At 31.5% G+C, this 17590-nt stretch overlaps 1 protein-coding gene across 2 annotated transcripts in view; it reads left to right on the forward strand.

Moving 5' to 3' along the window:
• The window catches only part of LOC127730170 (polycystic kidney disease protein 1-like 1), a 278069-nt gene that overhangs the window by 78566 nt on the left and 181913 nt on the right, over positions 1 to 17590 (forward strand). The window contains exon 1 of one of the 2 annotated variants that reach the window (XM_052238431.1): positions 15738 to 15900. The exons of the other annotated variant lie outside the window; for it this stretch is intronic. The gene's annotated coding sequence lies outside the window, so the exon portion shown is untranslated. Of the gene's footprint in view, positions 1 to 15737; positions 15901 to 17590 lie in introns of those variants that run through there. 2 annotated transcript variants of the gene reach the window in all.

A 17590-nucleotide genomic window follows, 5' to 3' on the forward strand; every position in this document is an offset into this window, starting at 1 on the left:
ACTCTCCAATGCCAGTATTCTCATACCCAAGACTGGAAAATGGTAAAGTAAAATGCAAATATACTGGTAACATGTGAAAAATCAGGTGCAGATGTTGATAAGACCAAAAAAAACTGTTTCATCAAAGGCATCCAAAAAGTATACACTCATCTGTTTTCTAAAACTATATAGACTGGTTGTTCAGAAAGATAAGTTAGTCATGTTGAAGTAAGCTGCATCCATATTTGAATGTTTGTGGAAATGAACTGATTGATAGAAATACTTTGTAATAATAGGAGAATAATTACAAATTGGAAAATTGATTTCCTTGACGTTTATTACATCAAGAGCAGATTATTTGAAAAGTTTGCATTGCAAATAATTATTGATAAGAGAAACAAATCAACCAGATTACAAACATTTTTATGAAAAAAATCAAATTGACCTGGTTATCAGAGTTAGTCTAAAACAAAACATTCACCATCAATACAATGGTTTCTGTCAGAATGGATATTTATCTAAGATTTATGATGTAAGGCATCTGGATTTGTTACAGAAGTTTTTAGCTTTGATAAAAAATGGTTCATGGCCAATATCTGTAAATTAATTGGGAGATATTGTTTACAGCTGTAGGCAAGGAGACTAGAGTTAGCTTGTCTGCATACAGTCCCAATATGGTTTGTCTAGCTTGAACAAACATGTTGAATTAAAAATTGATCATAACATATCTTTTAATAAGATTATGAGGTGCTTTTTTTAAATTTTATAGTAAAGACTTTCAATTTCCAATAATCAGGAAAGATGAAGTACCGGTAGACTATCTGATATCAGATAATAATGAGACATGCATTCAAGGAAAAAAGTTGAATATCTAAAGGTCAACAAGTTATGTCATATGACCTCCAAAAACAAGCAATATTACAGATTGTATTGAAGTTCTATGCTTGGAAAGCTTCCATTTTCCATATTGAAGAATTGCAATAAAAGTTCTATTCCTGTGACATATGTTTGTTTCCAAAAATATCATCCGAGTTTTGACTCCAATATGTTAATCTGTTATCTCTCTTAACCTGTAATATATATCGGTGCTTGTTTAACCTTGTTTTGTTATGATAGCACACACAAGCACCTATGTTAGAGGCTAATGCTATCTGTGTTTGATGTATAAGTTATCCTGGTTGTATTATATATAGATGTATATGCTCCCTGTGTTTGAGAATCTTTTTATGCTGATGCTCCGTGTGTTTAAGGTATATGCTACTTAGGTTTATCTTTTAGCCACCTGTGTAGTTTATATGTTCCCTGTGTTTGAGATCTATTTTCCCAATTTTTATTAGGTGTATGTAGCTGTGTTTGATTTCTATTTTTTTATGTTCTACAATTTATGCTCCCTGTCTTGAGGTTTAAACTCCCTGTGTTTGAGAAAAATTTAATGTTTATGCTCTGTGTTTAAGGTATATGCTCTCTATGTTTAAGATCTATACTTACCATGTTAAAGGTACAAATGTATATGCTCCCTGTGTTTGAGGTAAATGCTCTCAGTTTTTGACTTTAAACCCCCTATTTAGTTTATATGCCCCCCTAAACTCCCACTGTTTAAGGAATATGCTCCCTATTTTTGAGGTATTTGAGCCCTGTGTTTGAAACTTATAATACTCCCTATGTTTAAGGTATATGCTTTATGTGTCTGAGGAATACGCTATGTGTGTTTGAGGTATATGTTTGCTGTGTTTGAAATCTATACTCATTATGTTTAAGGTATATACTCCACCTGTTTGAGGAATATGCTCCCTATGTTTGAAGTTTATACTCCCTGTGCTTGAGGAAATTTTTCGACTTATGCTCCACTTGTAAGGTATATGCTCCCAATGTTTGACTTTTATTTAGTCTCTTATTTAGTTAATATGCCCCCTGTGTTTTAGATCTATATTGTCTAAACATTTCTCATTCTTCTAATTATTATGAAGGGAATGATTTTGAAGGCCTGTTCGTTCATTCCTAAAAGTCCTGCAGCTGTACAAGCCTTAAATTAATGTGCTGCTTTAAAAAGTTTTCATACGCTTTCCAAATTTTCTGACATTAGAGGAGAAGAGTAGGACTATTTTGATCTTTTTTTTTATAGATTTAGAATTAAGATTTGAAAATGATTTGATTTCCTTAAAGGCCCACGGTCAACATCAAACTTGGTCAAAGTTTTTAAAAAAAAACTTTATTCACAAACTTTGAACTTTGATGGAATACACAGGCAAATTTTGCTCACGTGAAAAATTTCACATGAAATTCACCTCAAACGAGCTTATACATGAAACTCACCTGGAAATTTTCATGTGAATTTCACGTGAATTGAGATTCACATGAATCTCACATGATTTTTTTGACATGAATTTCACGTGAACTTTCCAAAAAAAAAAATTTGGTAACTTCCATGATTTTATATAAATTTGAAAATTTAAATGTTATTTGAATAACTTTATTTTCAAAATTCATGTGAATTTCAAGTGAAAAAAATTCATGTAATTTTCACGTGAAACTCACATAAACTGATTTCACGTGAGTTTCACATATAAGCTTGTTTGAGGTGAAATTCATGTGAACTCCACGTGAGATTCACATGAATTTAAATTCACGTGAAATTCATGTGAGTGAAATTTCCCTGTGTAGAACTCAACTTGTTTTTCTTCAAACTTGGATGGACTTTGACAGAATGAGCCACAGTGTAGATTTGGAATGATGCAATTTTTGTTTACAAAACAATAGCACATTGCAAAATTGGTGGGGAAAGTTGGATTAGCTCCAGTAAGAGTAAAAGAAAATTGCTATGGGGAGAAATCAAATGAAAGATGAATTTATTGAATTTATTTCAATCAGTGGTTCAACTTTGCCAAGAAGCAGAATAAAAGTTGCTTTGTCCATTCTAAAATAATAACTGAATTCAACTTTGATAGTGACAACAGGGCTTAAGAAAAGCCATATTTATACTAAGGAATTCATGCTTTTCAAAGGAGGCATTTTTATTATTTTAAGAATGAAAGATTTATGATTTTTTCTTAGTGCTTAATGAAATCTTACAATGGAAATGAAGCCAATTACAACACATTTGATAATTGGAATAGTTTATTGTGTTTTCTAAGTAGTTCTTAAGCATAAAAAAAGAATTTGAAGACTATTGAATATTTGTCACATTGAGAACAGATTAAAGCCAATAGCCTAATCTATATACTTCTGGGTAAAAGATAGCACTCCATCAAATCTGTCAGTCTGTCAAGCCCCTTACCACCATGAGAAGTACTTATTACAGTGCTAAGTCATCCTAAGCTCCTCTGTGATAATTTCAGAGTCAGTGGAAAAACCAGCTAATTTATTATAATTTAAGAGGGACACTGTAGGGTGATTGATATTTAAATAATTAAACCTTTCAAAATGTATTTGAATTTGGATTCTTTTAAAAAATATCTTAATTTTTACAAGCATTGTATACATCTCAATTCATTCACATACATGATTAAGAAACTTGGTGGGTAATTTTTAGATTTGGAAATTTTTTAAACTTTGACAATGTTTGATACGATTGCTGTCCCGTTATTTGTTTTGATTTTTAAGAACAAAAAATATCCTCTTGTAGGTTCCCTTTTTAATTCTTTGATGCCCAAATCTCTCTTTTATATGGTTTTGATGATTCCCATCAACCAGCCAAGCCTGTCACATAAGTCAAATTAATTCTTGGTCAGAGGAAATTAAACATGTTTCCCTCAATTTGATCTCTATCTATTTCAGTGCTTCTGATGATATTTATTATGATTGTCTTTATCCTAGTCAGTTTTAAACATTTCACAATCATTTTTCTATAGACTGCAAAGTTTTTTAATCATACTGGAACAACTGTTAGTTTGAAGCAGCTATATAATAATGTGTAAATGTAGTATATACCAAGCTATTTGTGACAAAATCCTGAACATGAACAAATGTTGCTTTGAGGTGAGATTTCAACAATTTATCAGATCCAGCCTAATGGCTTATAACAATCAAAGTACTGAAGTACTGAACATCGGATTACTGCACTTGTCTCAGAAAAAAAAATCACATCTCTATACCTGAAAGTGAGGTTAATGTACAGATATCATTTTTTTTCTTAGACAAGTTTGTGCATGGATGATAAATAAATGATAGGGAATTAAACCTCACCGTAATAAATTTGATATTGAAGTGATACAAATCAGTATACTCTGGTTTGTTGTTATATATTATATTAATATTTGTATATTACAGTTACATATATATATAATTTTCATCCATTTGTATATCATTCTATTCTACTATATTAATAATAGTGCAGTGCAAGTGCATGGTGGACACTCTTCTGTAATAATTCAATTTTTCTAATAGATTGGATTTGAGTAGGCATTCATATTTTCCCGCCAAACTTTCAATTTCCCATGCAGAGTTATCGGTCCTTGAGAGAGAGCAAAGACAGATAACTCTGCATGGGAGATTGCAAACGTTCTTGAGATATTCTACCGCATGCGTTAAAACACTTTTTCTGTACTTGTGCATAGATATTAAAGATTTTTTACTTATATATATATTTCTAACAACAAAACATTTTCATATTATTAATTAATGTTCTAAAAATAATAATATTTTTAGGAGTATCCATTGAAAAAATGAATTTATAACAAGCAATAAGGAATGTTATTTTGCACTCGATAATGTCCGCTTATTTATCATGTTTATAGATCGGTTACAATCCCAACACGAAAGTTACGTAATGGAAATCTAGGCGACAGCAATACACCGGAATGCCCTCACGGTCATCCAATGTAAAAACCATTGACTCTCTAATTAATTTTTGTGCATATAGTCGGGTCAGTTCTGTTTGGAATAGATTGTGACAAGTGCTTTGAATTAAGAAGCTTGATAGTACTGGTAGTTAAATCAGAATTGCTCAATTAGAACTCCTGTTAATGTATCTCATAAATAATCAAACAGTTTTGTGCAATTAAAATGTAATTTTGGTTGCAACAGCAAACATGAAACATTGATAACACAAACTTTCAAATGATGTAAACTGACAATGACCTCATATTCATGAATAGAAGTTACATAATGATGAATTAAAATAATATTTCAGACATTGGTAGTATTCTAGCTAACTATTATGCGTCATCTCTCTGTTGTAACTATGGTCTTTTATATCCCTCACTAATAACTAATTTGGCATACATTTTTTTTATCCTTTTGTCAGTCAGTCCATTTGTCAGTTTGGGTTTCTGAATGATAATTGGTGAACCTAGGTCCAAATAGCTTACCTGTGATGAAATAAAACTTAGATTAATGGTCTCATATAATGAGAGGAAGATCTCTGCCAAATTTGGAAACAAGCTGGGATATATGGTCACATATAATACAAGAAAGATCTCAAATATTAGTTCAACACATCCATTTTCTAAAGGTAATGGATACTTTAAAAGAAGAACTATATAAGGACAGAAAAGTGGTTTCTGGATGATAACTGAAGAATCTTATTTTTAAATGAAACCAAATTTTATTATTTTGGCACAATAAATGGGAGGAATAATCACACTGATTGTTGTCCATCTGTTTTGGACAATATTTTACTTAGTTATTATACCACTTAGCAGTTGCCTCCTTGAAAGAAGTTCAGACATAGGCTGTGTGAGCTTGATCACTAAGGTCCCTTAAATTCATTTGTTCTTTTTATATGTATTGACTATTTACTACCATATAATTTACTTCTCAACAAAGTTTACACACAAGCATAATAATTGTTTAGTCTTGGTAGAATTTCTACATTTGCTGTAGATAAAACATTTATTGACCCAAAGATATTTTCGTCTTGAGGATAAGATTCACATGTTCTGTTTCTTCTTAATGGCTGTCTCAAGAAACAAAATTAAGCAAATTAATGATGTTTTCTATCGGTATACCATTAAAGAAATTAGGTAACCTTATTTAAGCAATGTTCTGTCTGAGAACTTGTCGAAATCCAAAGTGTTAAAGAAAATGTTCAAATTGTATTTGTCAATTAAAATGTTTTTTTTTATCTTTGAAATGAAATGCTTTAATACATTTTCATGATTTTCCAACACTTTGGAGTTTGGACCAGTCTTTCTGTTTACAGTGTGAGCTGTTTATATATATATTTTCTGAAAGAGTGTGTGGTTAAATTGAAAAGCATACAATTTTTATACTCTCAGCGAACAAATTCCTACTGTTGTACCCTGTTTGTCTTCTGTCTATTCATCCAAAATAGAATGGGGGGATTGTAAAATATCTAACTTGGTAAGGCAAAGCTTATATTTAAAAAAAAAAAACCTATATTAAATGGTGATGTGGTAAAAACAACATGCTGTTCCATTCTGATTGAAATTCAATCCTGTGTCCATGCTTTCCTTACAAAAATCTGACCACGCCATTTTTTTTTTCTGTTTTAGAGATCTTTTGGGATCCTCTGTTTTTTTTATGAAATGATACACACCTTCAAAAATTTGAAGGCTAAAGTGTCATTGGTTGATGTAATAATAACCAGAGCAGAAAGTAGAACAGAGTGTTGATAGGTTCACAATGAAGAATTGAAGACTGTTGATAGATTCACAATTGCATGGTCCAGATAATGCTGTATTTAGTTCCACTTTATGGACAGTTGAAGTATGATATTTTCAGAGAAAATTAAAACATTAAAAACTGAAATAGGTCACAGTGTCTGTACTAGGATATTCCTGGTAATATTAATTAAAGATGTATTTGTCTGGAGACTGGTTGTCCTAAAATTAACTGCTGTATTGATTTGTTATATTAACATAGGAATGATCACAAACTACAGGTGCACACTTATATACAAAGTGAATTTCTCATTTCAGATATGCTTAAGGTACAGAATCTTTCCTTTTTACTTGACCACATTTGCAAAAAAGGAGTTTGTTAACAAAGAATTGCAGTATCTAACTTGTAATTATAGAGATTTTCAGATGAAATTCATGTTGCAGTTATATTTTAGTTTTCATTACAGAATTAAATTTTTTGGGTCATTGATAGCCTTGTTTATAATCAGGGGATTCTGATTGCTTTGCAAAAATAAAGGTTCATTTAAGCATTTTTACATATGAATATTTCAGTATCCAAATGGTGCAGCTCATCTTTGAATAATACAACTGTATAATGGTTATTATTATTTACGACTGCCTCATTGTGTCAAGAAATTAGGTTCATCATGTGACATCTTAAAAGAGAGTGGTTGCATAACATTTATTGTTATTGGTACTCAAATTATATTACCTCTGTTGGAAGCACCTTTCTACAGATACAGTCAGAAAGAATGCTTAGAACTGAAAGTTAGGCCAAACAAAAAAATATTTATTTTTTTTCGGTTTCCTGAAGAAAATGGGTAGATAGTTAGGAATGTTTTGTTATTTGCTAATTATTTTACCTAAGTTTATGGGAGAACCTACAATTTTTTAGGTACTTACATGTAATTTTGTGGTTTTGCTCATACTAGTTGCTAAAATTATCAAAGAATTACAGCATACTATAGATGATCAACACTTGTTTATGTTGACTACAGAGTACAGTACACCTTTATTTCTTTTTGAATCAATGGAAATTAATAGAACCAACATCATAGTGAGCTGAAATGATGCATGTTTTGGATCAGTCTAAGTTTCTACAGATTCATAAATGTTTAAACAGATAAAAGTTTAATTCACACATGTAATTAGTGTAGTTACTTCACAAAAACATTAATGTTCATTCTCAGTTGAAAAATCTACTAGCAATTTTAAAAATTTGAAAGTTATGGTATTATATATATAATGGTGATCTTTGTTAAAAAACATATGATGTTTTAAATTTCAATCTGATTAAAAGAGAGATCCTGAATCCATGCTTTGCTTACACTTGGGATCTGACAGCGCACAGTACTACTTTCTATTTTTAAGGTCTTTCTGTATCCTCTGGTTTTGTCATGATGACACACACCTTTACAATTTGAAGGCTGAAATTTCAATGGCTCATGTAATAATTACAAGAACAGATAGTATAACGGAGTATTGTCAGATCCTTGTAAGCAAAGTGTGTACACAGGTTCTGTATTTTAATTAGATTGGTTAAATTCAAAACATATAAATGTATGCTGATAATAACTTCAATAACCTGCTTGTGCAACTAAAATGTGAAATGACTTAACAAGAAGATATTGAAAACCATAAAACATGTTCCCCAACTATTTCATTTGACATATTTGTGGACTTTTCAGGTTTAGGTTTTTTGTTGATGATATTTCATCATTTTGATGCAAGTTTGATTCACAGCCACAGGAATTAGTAATGAGACTCAGAGAGTATGGGGGATGGATCACTTCATATGTAAAGGTATACTTTTAACATTACATCCTGTTGGGAAAGGCCTGTTTCCCAAGCTGTCAAATATATGATTGAGTCGGAAAATTTCAGGTTATAATGTATTTCAGAACGTGGTAATTTAAAACATTTGATAGATTTTGTTTTTTCAATGTCTCAAACATCTACTTTTTTAAAAGAGAAAAAAAAAACCTTCGGCTTCACTTTTATTACACATGTTTAATTTTTTTTGTTTACTTTTTATACGACTGCAAAAATTTTTTGCGTCATATAATGCTATGATGTCGTCGTTGGCCTCGTCAGCGTCGTCGTCCGAAGACACATTTGGTTTCCGGACAATAACTTTAGTTTAAGTGAATGGATCTCTAAGAAATTTTACCAGAAGGTTCAATACCACAAAAGGAAGGTTGGGATTGATTTTGGGGGTTATGGTACCAACAGTTTAGGAATAAGGGGCCAAAAACAACCATTTTTATACGCCCGTTCACGGGACATATTATGGTATACCGTTGACCGTCCGTCCGTCCGTCGTCAACATGTCAGACATTAACTCAAAAACGCTTTTACCAATATGCATGAAACTTTGGTGAATTGTTTATATCTATTGACGTGAGCTCCCTTTCGTTTTTTATAAATTTCGGATTTACTGTTTCCGAAATTTTGGAGTTTTATTCATTAAAAAAGGGGGGATTTTCCAGTTTTCGGACAATAACTCAAAAACAGTTTCACCAATTTGCAAGAAACTTTGGTGAATTGTTTAATGCTATAGACATGAGCTCCCTTTTGATTTTTATAAATTTTAGACTATACGTTTCTGATTTATGGGGTTTTATTCGTTACAAAAAGGGGGATATTCCTGTTTTCAGACAATAACTCAAAAAAGCTTTCAGCATATTTTATGAAACTTTGGTAAATTGTTTACATCTATTGTTGTAAGCTCCCTTATGATTTTTATAAATTTTTAGATTTTATGTTTCCGAGTTACAAGATTTTATTCATAAAAAAAGGGGTGGTTTTTCAAGTTTTTGGACAATATCCTTAAAGTGCTTAGAGCAGTTTTCATTAAACTTTGATGACCGATTTAGATCTATTACGATAACCTCCCTTTAGTTTTTTTTTATAAATTTCTAATATAACATTGAGAAGTTATTGAACTTTATTTGTTTATAGTCTGACAACAGATTTACTAGTATTGCGCAACAGCACAGTGTATTGCACAACAGAAAGAAATCTTTAATTGAATATAAATTCAATTCATATAACCAATTTCAAGTTCTTTGACTACATTTATTCAGAAACCTATAATATGTCAAATATTTAATTACAATCCAAATTCAGACCTGTATCAAGCTTGAATATTGTGTCCATTTTTGCCCCAACTGTTCAGGGTTGAACCTCTGCGGGCGTATCCAGCTGCGCTCAGCGAAGCAGTTTATTGTAGTTTCCAGACAATAACTTGTGTGTAAGTGTATGGATCTCTCTGAAATTGTAGCACAAGGTTCCATATCACAAAGGGAAGGCTGGGATTGAGTTTGGGGGTAATTGCCCCAAACGTTCAGGAATTAGGGGCAAAAAAGGGACCAAAAACAAGCATTTTTCTAGTTTCCAGACAATAACTTGTGTTTAAGTGTATGGATCTCTCTAAAATTGTACTACAAGGTTCCATACCACAAAGGGAAGGCTGGGATTGAGTTTGGGGTAATTACTCCAGGGGGGGGGGGGTCAAAAATTTGTGGAGGATTTTTTTTTCCAATTTTTTTGGGGGGTTCATATTTTTTTTCTTGAAAAATTTTTGAAATTTCAAATAATTGCACAGTATTGCGCAATAGCAAGAAATCTTCAATTGCACAGTATTGTGCAATAGCAAGAATGCACAGTATTGTGCAATAGCAAGAAATCTTCAATTGCACAGTATTGCCCAATAGCAGGAAATCTTCAATTGCACAGTATTGCGCAATAGCACAGTATTGCACAATAGCAAGAAATCTTCAATTGCACAGTATTGCGCAATAGCAAGAAATCTTCAATTGAAAATAAATACAAACCTTTTTACCAATTTCAATGGGATTAATTAAAAGTCTCCAATTTTTGGGGGTTCTAACCTTGTATTACTTTTTGGGATATTGGGCCCTTTTTTAAATTGTTCTACATTGAGGTCAAAAGGGTCCAAAATTAAACTTTGTTTGACTTCATTAAAAACTGAATTATTGCAGCTGTATGGATATGCTGAATCTTATTGTGCATTTAGATTTTTATGCCCCCACCGTAGTGGAGGGGGCATTAAGTTTTACCCTTGTCCGCCTGTACATACGTCCCAAAATTGGTTTCCGTTCTCTAACTTTAGTTTGCTTCAACCAAATGTTATGAAACTTATACATAATGCTTATTACCACAAAATACAGATCAAGTTTGAATTTTGGTGGCGTCAATTCTACCGTTCTAGAGTTATGCCCCTTTACAAATGGAAAATTTGCTAAATTTTTCGTTTCCGTTCTCTTACTTAAGTTTGCCTCAACTAAATGTTATGAAACTTGTACACAATGCTTATAAACCACAATATAGAGATCAAGTTTGAATTTTGGTGCTGTCACTTTTACTGTTCTAGAGTTATGCCCTTTACAAATGGAAAAATTGCTAATTTTTTTCATTTTTTTTCTAAATATCAAGTAATTTTTAAAATTGGAGTTATCTTCCTTTGTACATGATTATAGTTGAATCAACTACAATCAATGCTTTATACAATGCAATGTTTAATTTTGCCTTCCACTGATAAATTAAAGCAATTTTTACCCTTCATTCCTAAAAATATTTTAGTCTTCTTTTAAAATTGGAGTTATCTTTCTTTGTGCATAATGGTAGTTGAATCAACTTCAACCAATGCTTTATACAATGCAATATTCAATTTTACTTCCTACTGATAAGTTAAAGCAATCTTTACCATTCAGTGCTTACAAGCTGTTTGATTACTGTCTAGGGTTATGCCCCTTTACAAATGAAAAACTTGCTGAATTTTTCGTTTCCATTCTCTAACTTGAGTTTGTCTTAAAACTAAATGTAATTTCTAAAAATATCAATGTCATTATTCAAGTAATTTTTAAATTTGGAGTTATCTTCCTTTGTCCATGATTATAGTTGAATCAACTACAATCAATGCTTTATACAATGCAATTTTTAATTTTGCCTTCCACTGATAAAACACAGATCAAGTTGAATTTGGGTAGTGTCACTTTAACCATTATTGAGTTATGCCCCTTTATAAATCGAAAGATTGCAAAATTTTTAGTTTCCATTCTGTAACTTAATTTATTTTGGGCCCTGTTTTCTAATTAGTCAATATTAAGGTTTTAAGGGTCCAAAATTAAACTTTGTTTGATTTCAACTAAAATTAAATTTTTGTTTTTTTTTTTGTATGCTGAATCTAACCATGTTGTTAGATTTTAGATATCAGACCATTCTAGGTAAATTAAATGTCCCATTTCAAATTTTTAAGATCTTTGACCACATTTATTTTGTGTCAGAAACCTATATTATGTCAAAAATTTGATCACAATCCAAATTCAGACAGTATCAAGCTTGAATATTGTGTCCAAACTTGCCCCAACTGTTCAGTGTTCAACCTCTGCGGTTGTATCAGGCTGCGCTCAGCGAAGCATTTTTTATACTTTTGCGGTCGTATATTGGTATGACGTTGGCGTCGTTGTCGTCCGTAGACACATTGGTTTTCGCACACTAACTTTAGTTTAAGTGAATGGATCTCTATGAAATTTTACCATAAGGTTCAATACCACAACAGGAAGGTTGGGATTTTATGTTACACCACTGTATAAGGTAAATACAGCTGTTTCACACTCCACGCCTCTTTTCGAGTGATATATAATATTCATAGATATTTGGTTTTGTTTATGTACTGGTTCCCTGATATGATCTCTATGCTTCGTCATACTCATAACTTGGGAACGTTACCAATATAGATAGTCATGGATAGCGGCCAAATTGAATTCTGAGGAAGACCCAAAGTGAAATGAGGGGTAGTACAGAATTTTAGTACAAGTTTAAAATCTTAGAAGTTCGAAGCATATAAATGTTGAAAATATGCCGTACAGCCCTATGTTTTGAAAAGTAGTGCATATGAACTTTTCATTACAGGATATAATTTTTAGCTCACATGGCCTGAAGGGCCAAGTGAGCTTTTCTCATCACTTGGCGTCCGTCGTCCGTTGTCGTCTTTGTCGCCGTCCGTCGTCGTTAGCTTTTTACAAAAATCTTCTCCTCTGAAACCACTCAGCCAAATTTAACCAAACTTGGCCACAATCATCATTAGGGTATCTAGTTTAAAAAATGTGTGCGATGACCCCGCCATTTAACCAAGATGCCCGCCATGGCTAAAAATAGAACTTGGGGTAAAATGTAGATTTTGGCTTATATCTCTGAAACCAAAGCATTTAGAGTAAATCTGATACGGGGTAAAACTGATTATCAGGTCAAGATCTATCTGCCCTGAAATTTTCAGACAAATCTGACAACCTGTTGTTGGGTTGCTGCCCCTGAATTGGTAATTTTAAGAAAATTTTGCAGTTTTTGGTTATTATCTTGAATATTATTATAGATAGAGATAAACTGTAAACAGCAATAATGTTCAGCAAAGTAAGATCTACAAATAAGTTGTCATGACCAAAATTGTCAGTCGACCCCTTTAGGAGTTATTGCCCTTAATAGTCAATTTTTAACAATTTTTTGTAAATTTTTGTAATCTTTTACAAAAATCTTCTTCTCTGAAACTACTGAGACAAATTTACCCATACTTGGCCATAATCATTATTAGGGTATCTAGTTTAAAAAATTTGTCCGATGACCCCGCCTTCCAACCATCATGGCCGACTTGGTTAAAAATAGAACATAGGGGTAAAATGCAGTTTTTGGTTTATATCTTTGAAACTAAAGCATTTAGAGCAAATCTGACAGGTGGCAAAAATGTTCTTCAGATTTAGATTTATCTGCCCTGAAATTTTCAGACGAATACGACAACCCGTTGTTGTGTTGCTACCCCTGAGTTAGTAATTTTACAAAAATTTTGCAGTTTTTTGTTATTAACTTAGATATTATTATAATATCTAATATCTAATACTATTAATTATGATTTTAACCTTATTTTACATGATTTCCAAAGCATCAGTAAATACAGGTGAGCGACACAGGCTCTTGAGAGCCTCTAGTTTATGAAACTTCATAGTAAATGTGGCACAGTCCTAGCTGTAAAAGGAGTTCCTATGGGAAATTGCATTGTCTATATTTACAGAAGTGCAAGCTAGAGGAAGGGTTGAGCGCTCATAAACATGTTTAACCTAACAAAATTCTTTATGTTCCTGTCCCAAGCCAAGCGTCTGTAATTCAGTGGTTCTGTTTCAGTCTGCCATAATTGTTTTTTGTAAGTGTATAAGTTGGTTTTCTTTTTATACGCCCGTTTACGGGATGTATTATGGTATACCATTGTCCGTCCGTCCGTCCGTCTGTCTGTCCATCCGTCGTCAACATGTTTGACAATAACTCAAAAATTCTATAACCAATTTGCATGAAACTTTGGTGAATTGTTTATATCTATAAACGTCAGCTCCCTTTCTTTTTTTTATAGATATTAGATTTTAAGTTTCCGAGTTATGGGTTTTTTTTTCATTAAAAAAGGGGGATTTTCCAGTTTTTGGACAAAAACTCAAAAACACTTTACCAATTTGCAAGAAACTTTGGTGAATTGTTTATATCTATTGACATGAGCTCCCTTTTGATTTTTATAGATTTTAGATTTTACATTTCCGAGTTATGAGGTTTTATTTATTAAAAAAAGGGTGATTTACCAGTTTTCGGACAGTATCTTTAAAGTGCTTTGAGGAGTTTTCATGAAACTTTGGTGACTGGTTTATATCTATTAAGATAACCTCCCTTAAGTTTTTCATAAATTTCTGATATGACATTGAGAAGTTATTGAACTTTATTTTTTTTGTAGAGTACTATACACGTATTGATTTTGCTCAATGTTGAAGGGGCATGCATATAGTTCCCTGGGTATTTGTCTCATCGGCAGTCAAATTATTCCACCATTTCTTTTTTACGTGTAAGATCGAGAGAAAAAAATCCCTAAAAAAGGGGGGTGGGGGATAAACAAAATAATTTTTGGGGGGTAAATTTTTCTTCAAGATTTAAAAAATTGTCAATTTTCCAAAGAAAAATTGTGTGTCACAATTGCTAATTCTTTGTATATCGTCTGAAAACACATTTACAAAGTATTGCACAACAGCACAGAAAATTGCACAAAAGCAAGAAATATAATATAAATTCAAATCATATAACCAATTCTAAGTTCTTTGACTACAGTTGTTCTGTGTCAGAAACCTATTATGTGTCAAATATTTAATTACAATCCAAATTCAGACCTGTATCAAGTGCGAATATTGTGTCCATTTTTGCCCCAACTGTTCAGGTTTGGACCTCTGTGGTCGTATCCAGCTGCGCTCGACAAAGCAATTTATTGTCCTTTAAATACATGGAAAATAAAGGGATTTTCACTCGCCTTTGTGTTTGCATTTCAATTGTATACCATTTCAAAATTTTAATTGTTTTTTTTATATAGATTATGTCCTTCCACACATATGTATATCTGATATTTTGATTGCTTTCAAGCTTAAATATTCTGATGGATTTAGATACAAGTTATAAATCATAGCAACATTTTAGCAAAATGACTGCCTCTCAAAAAGATATTTATGTGTTACCAGTATCTATGTCTGATACAGATACCTCTCTATTCCAAATACCATCCATGGAGTTAGCTACCATTTTTGAATGAGATGGGTTATTTGATAGTATAGCATTGGAAACTTGAAAATTATGTTTTCTTGGTTTACAACACTTTATTCAATACGTACATTACAGTTTTGTTTTCAAGTCTTCTGAGAAGTTGGTAAAAGAACCTTAAGATAATTTGTTTGGTTTTGGACTTTTCCAGATTAGATTGATATATATTGCAGTTATTTAAGGCAAACGCCCTGCATTATTTTTTAATATGATTATGAAATGGATTCCACTTTCATTAAGTTATTTAATGGACTTGGTTTGGCTGTATATTTTATTGCTATAAATCATCTCTGATAGGAATATTGAATTGGTTATCAGAATCTTTTCATTATCTGTAATGTATACAAGATCTCATATTCATGTTTATCTGACAGAATTTTATTGTCGCAAAACAAATTAAATGATAACATTCCATATTGAAACACTTTCTATCTTTCTTATCCACCTGTGGACCATCAGACTTCACTAAAATAGGGTGTAATCACTTGGATTATCATCCGCTTTCTGATTGGTCAGGAAATTAAACAATTGAAGCTTAGGATAATGAAAGGGAGGCTTGATTCTCATCACTACGGCAACATTATTGCATGCATGATAACAATGGGGGAGGTGTGTGAGAATTTTTACCTGTTGGACAAAAGTCATCAGAAGTGGTGTTTGTGGTGTAGGAAGTTTAGAAAGAAGTAATTGTACTGTAATTCAGGTTAGAATTTTAATTGTTACATTTTATACATTTTTATTTATACTGTTTTTGAGAAAAAGTTTCAGATGCAATATGTTTTCACTTTGCTTCTTTGAAGATTATTTTTTAGATTTCAAAAACATTAAACAGTTGCCAGATTTGACTTATTATATGTTATGTTAAGAATTCTTATTTATAGTCGTAATCAGTGATGATTAAAATATAATGAAATCTTTTTATACATTTATATTCAAATTGTTAAATGTCAAAAATTTGAGGGCATATTGTAAAAGTCAAGATAAATGCAATTCAACAATAAACTGTTGTATTAAAATAAAAAGCTGGCATTGAGTGAAAAATGAATTTTCTTTCATTCATCTTAATGCTTGATCAGATCCAAGTCATAAATCTCACAACAAGGTAATTAAATAACAATTTGATACAGTGCAGTGAAGGATTTAACCCTTAAACCAGAAATTAAACACCTCAATACCTAGCTAGCTTTATTGTCAGGTATTGGCAAAGATAAATATTAAGACATGCTTTATAGATGAATAATGGAACATGTTGAAAATGTTGCTTTTGTAAAAAGTGACTTTTGAATGTGTAAACTATTGTTCGGTTTCAGTGATTTTGTTGTAAAAAGTTTTGTTCATGAGTTTCTGTCTGGCTGACGTTTAGCTCTCACCATGCTCCACATTTCCAAAATGTGCTTCGGAAGCATAATATTTATGAAGAGTTGTTTTCTTTTTTTCTTCATCATTTTTAAATGTGGAGTACCTTTATGTGTATGCTGAATCTGAAGAAAACTTCCATCATGGGGTTTGAATCAATAAAATTGGTATGCTGAGGTATTGAATCTTGGGTACCAGATTTTTAATATGAACCAGTTGAACCTGTTATAATAATAAAGGAAAACACCCAAGCACAAGCTGTAATAAAGGGAAATTAGATAGGAGTGCATTTTTGTTTGAGGTAATGAACATTTTAATCAATTTTGGCAAATACATAAATTCATTTTAATGCCAAAAATATGTATATGAAGGTTTAATTTACCCAGTTTATATATTGTGTAAAAACCTGAAAGTTACAAACCAATATTACAACAACAACTGAAAATAAATCAAATCATAAAAATGGAAATGTTATGAAATGTTCTTGTTTAATTGTTGTATTAAAATTGTACTTTTTAAGAGATTGTCAGATACATAAAACTATTTAGGCCTCAAGTTTTTATGATTCACAGTGGTTATTTATTGGCCTTTATATGGAGGTAATCATCGATTCAACTATAAATGTTTGCATGTCTTATATGTGACACATAAGAAAAAGATGTAGAGATATATTAGATTTTAGATATTATATTTCAATAGTAATGTTATATGGGAGTCTAAATTAATACTGGGATATTAAAAAAATAATCAATAAAATAAAGGGTTTATGAAAAATGATAAACATGAATGGAACTTCATTATAAATCAAATGATTTTTATTTTTAATTTTACCAATTATGGTTTCACCAAGTGCTATGAAAGGAAAGGGTGTGGTTATAGCTAGACATACAATATATGAATTTATACCAATTTACATACAAGGTACCTTGAACTATAATGTAAAATATTTTTGATTTTATCATATTTTCAAGCATAATGTCGTTTGATGCATTACCCCCATACAGAGACAGTTATTTATTTTTAAATTGTAAGATATA

The sequence above is a fragment of the Mytilus californianus genome, unplaced genomic scaffold, assembly GCF_021869535.1.
Source record: "Mytilus californianus isolate M0D057914Y unplaced genomic scaffold, xbMytCali1.0.p SCAF_2, whole genome shotgun sequence".
NCBI lineage: Eukaryota > Metazoa > Mollusca > Bivalvia > Mytilida > Mytilidae > Mytilus > Mytilus californianus.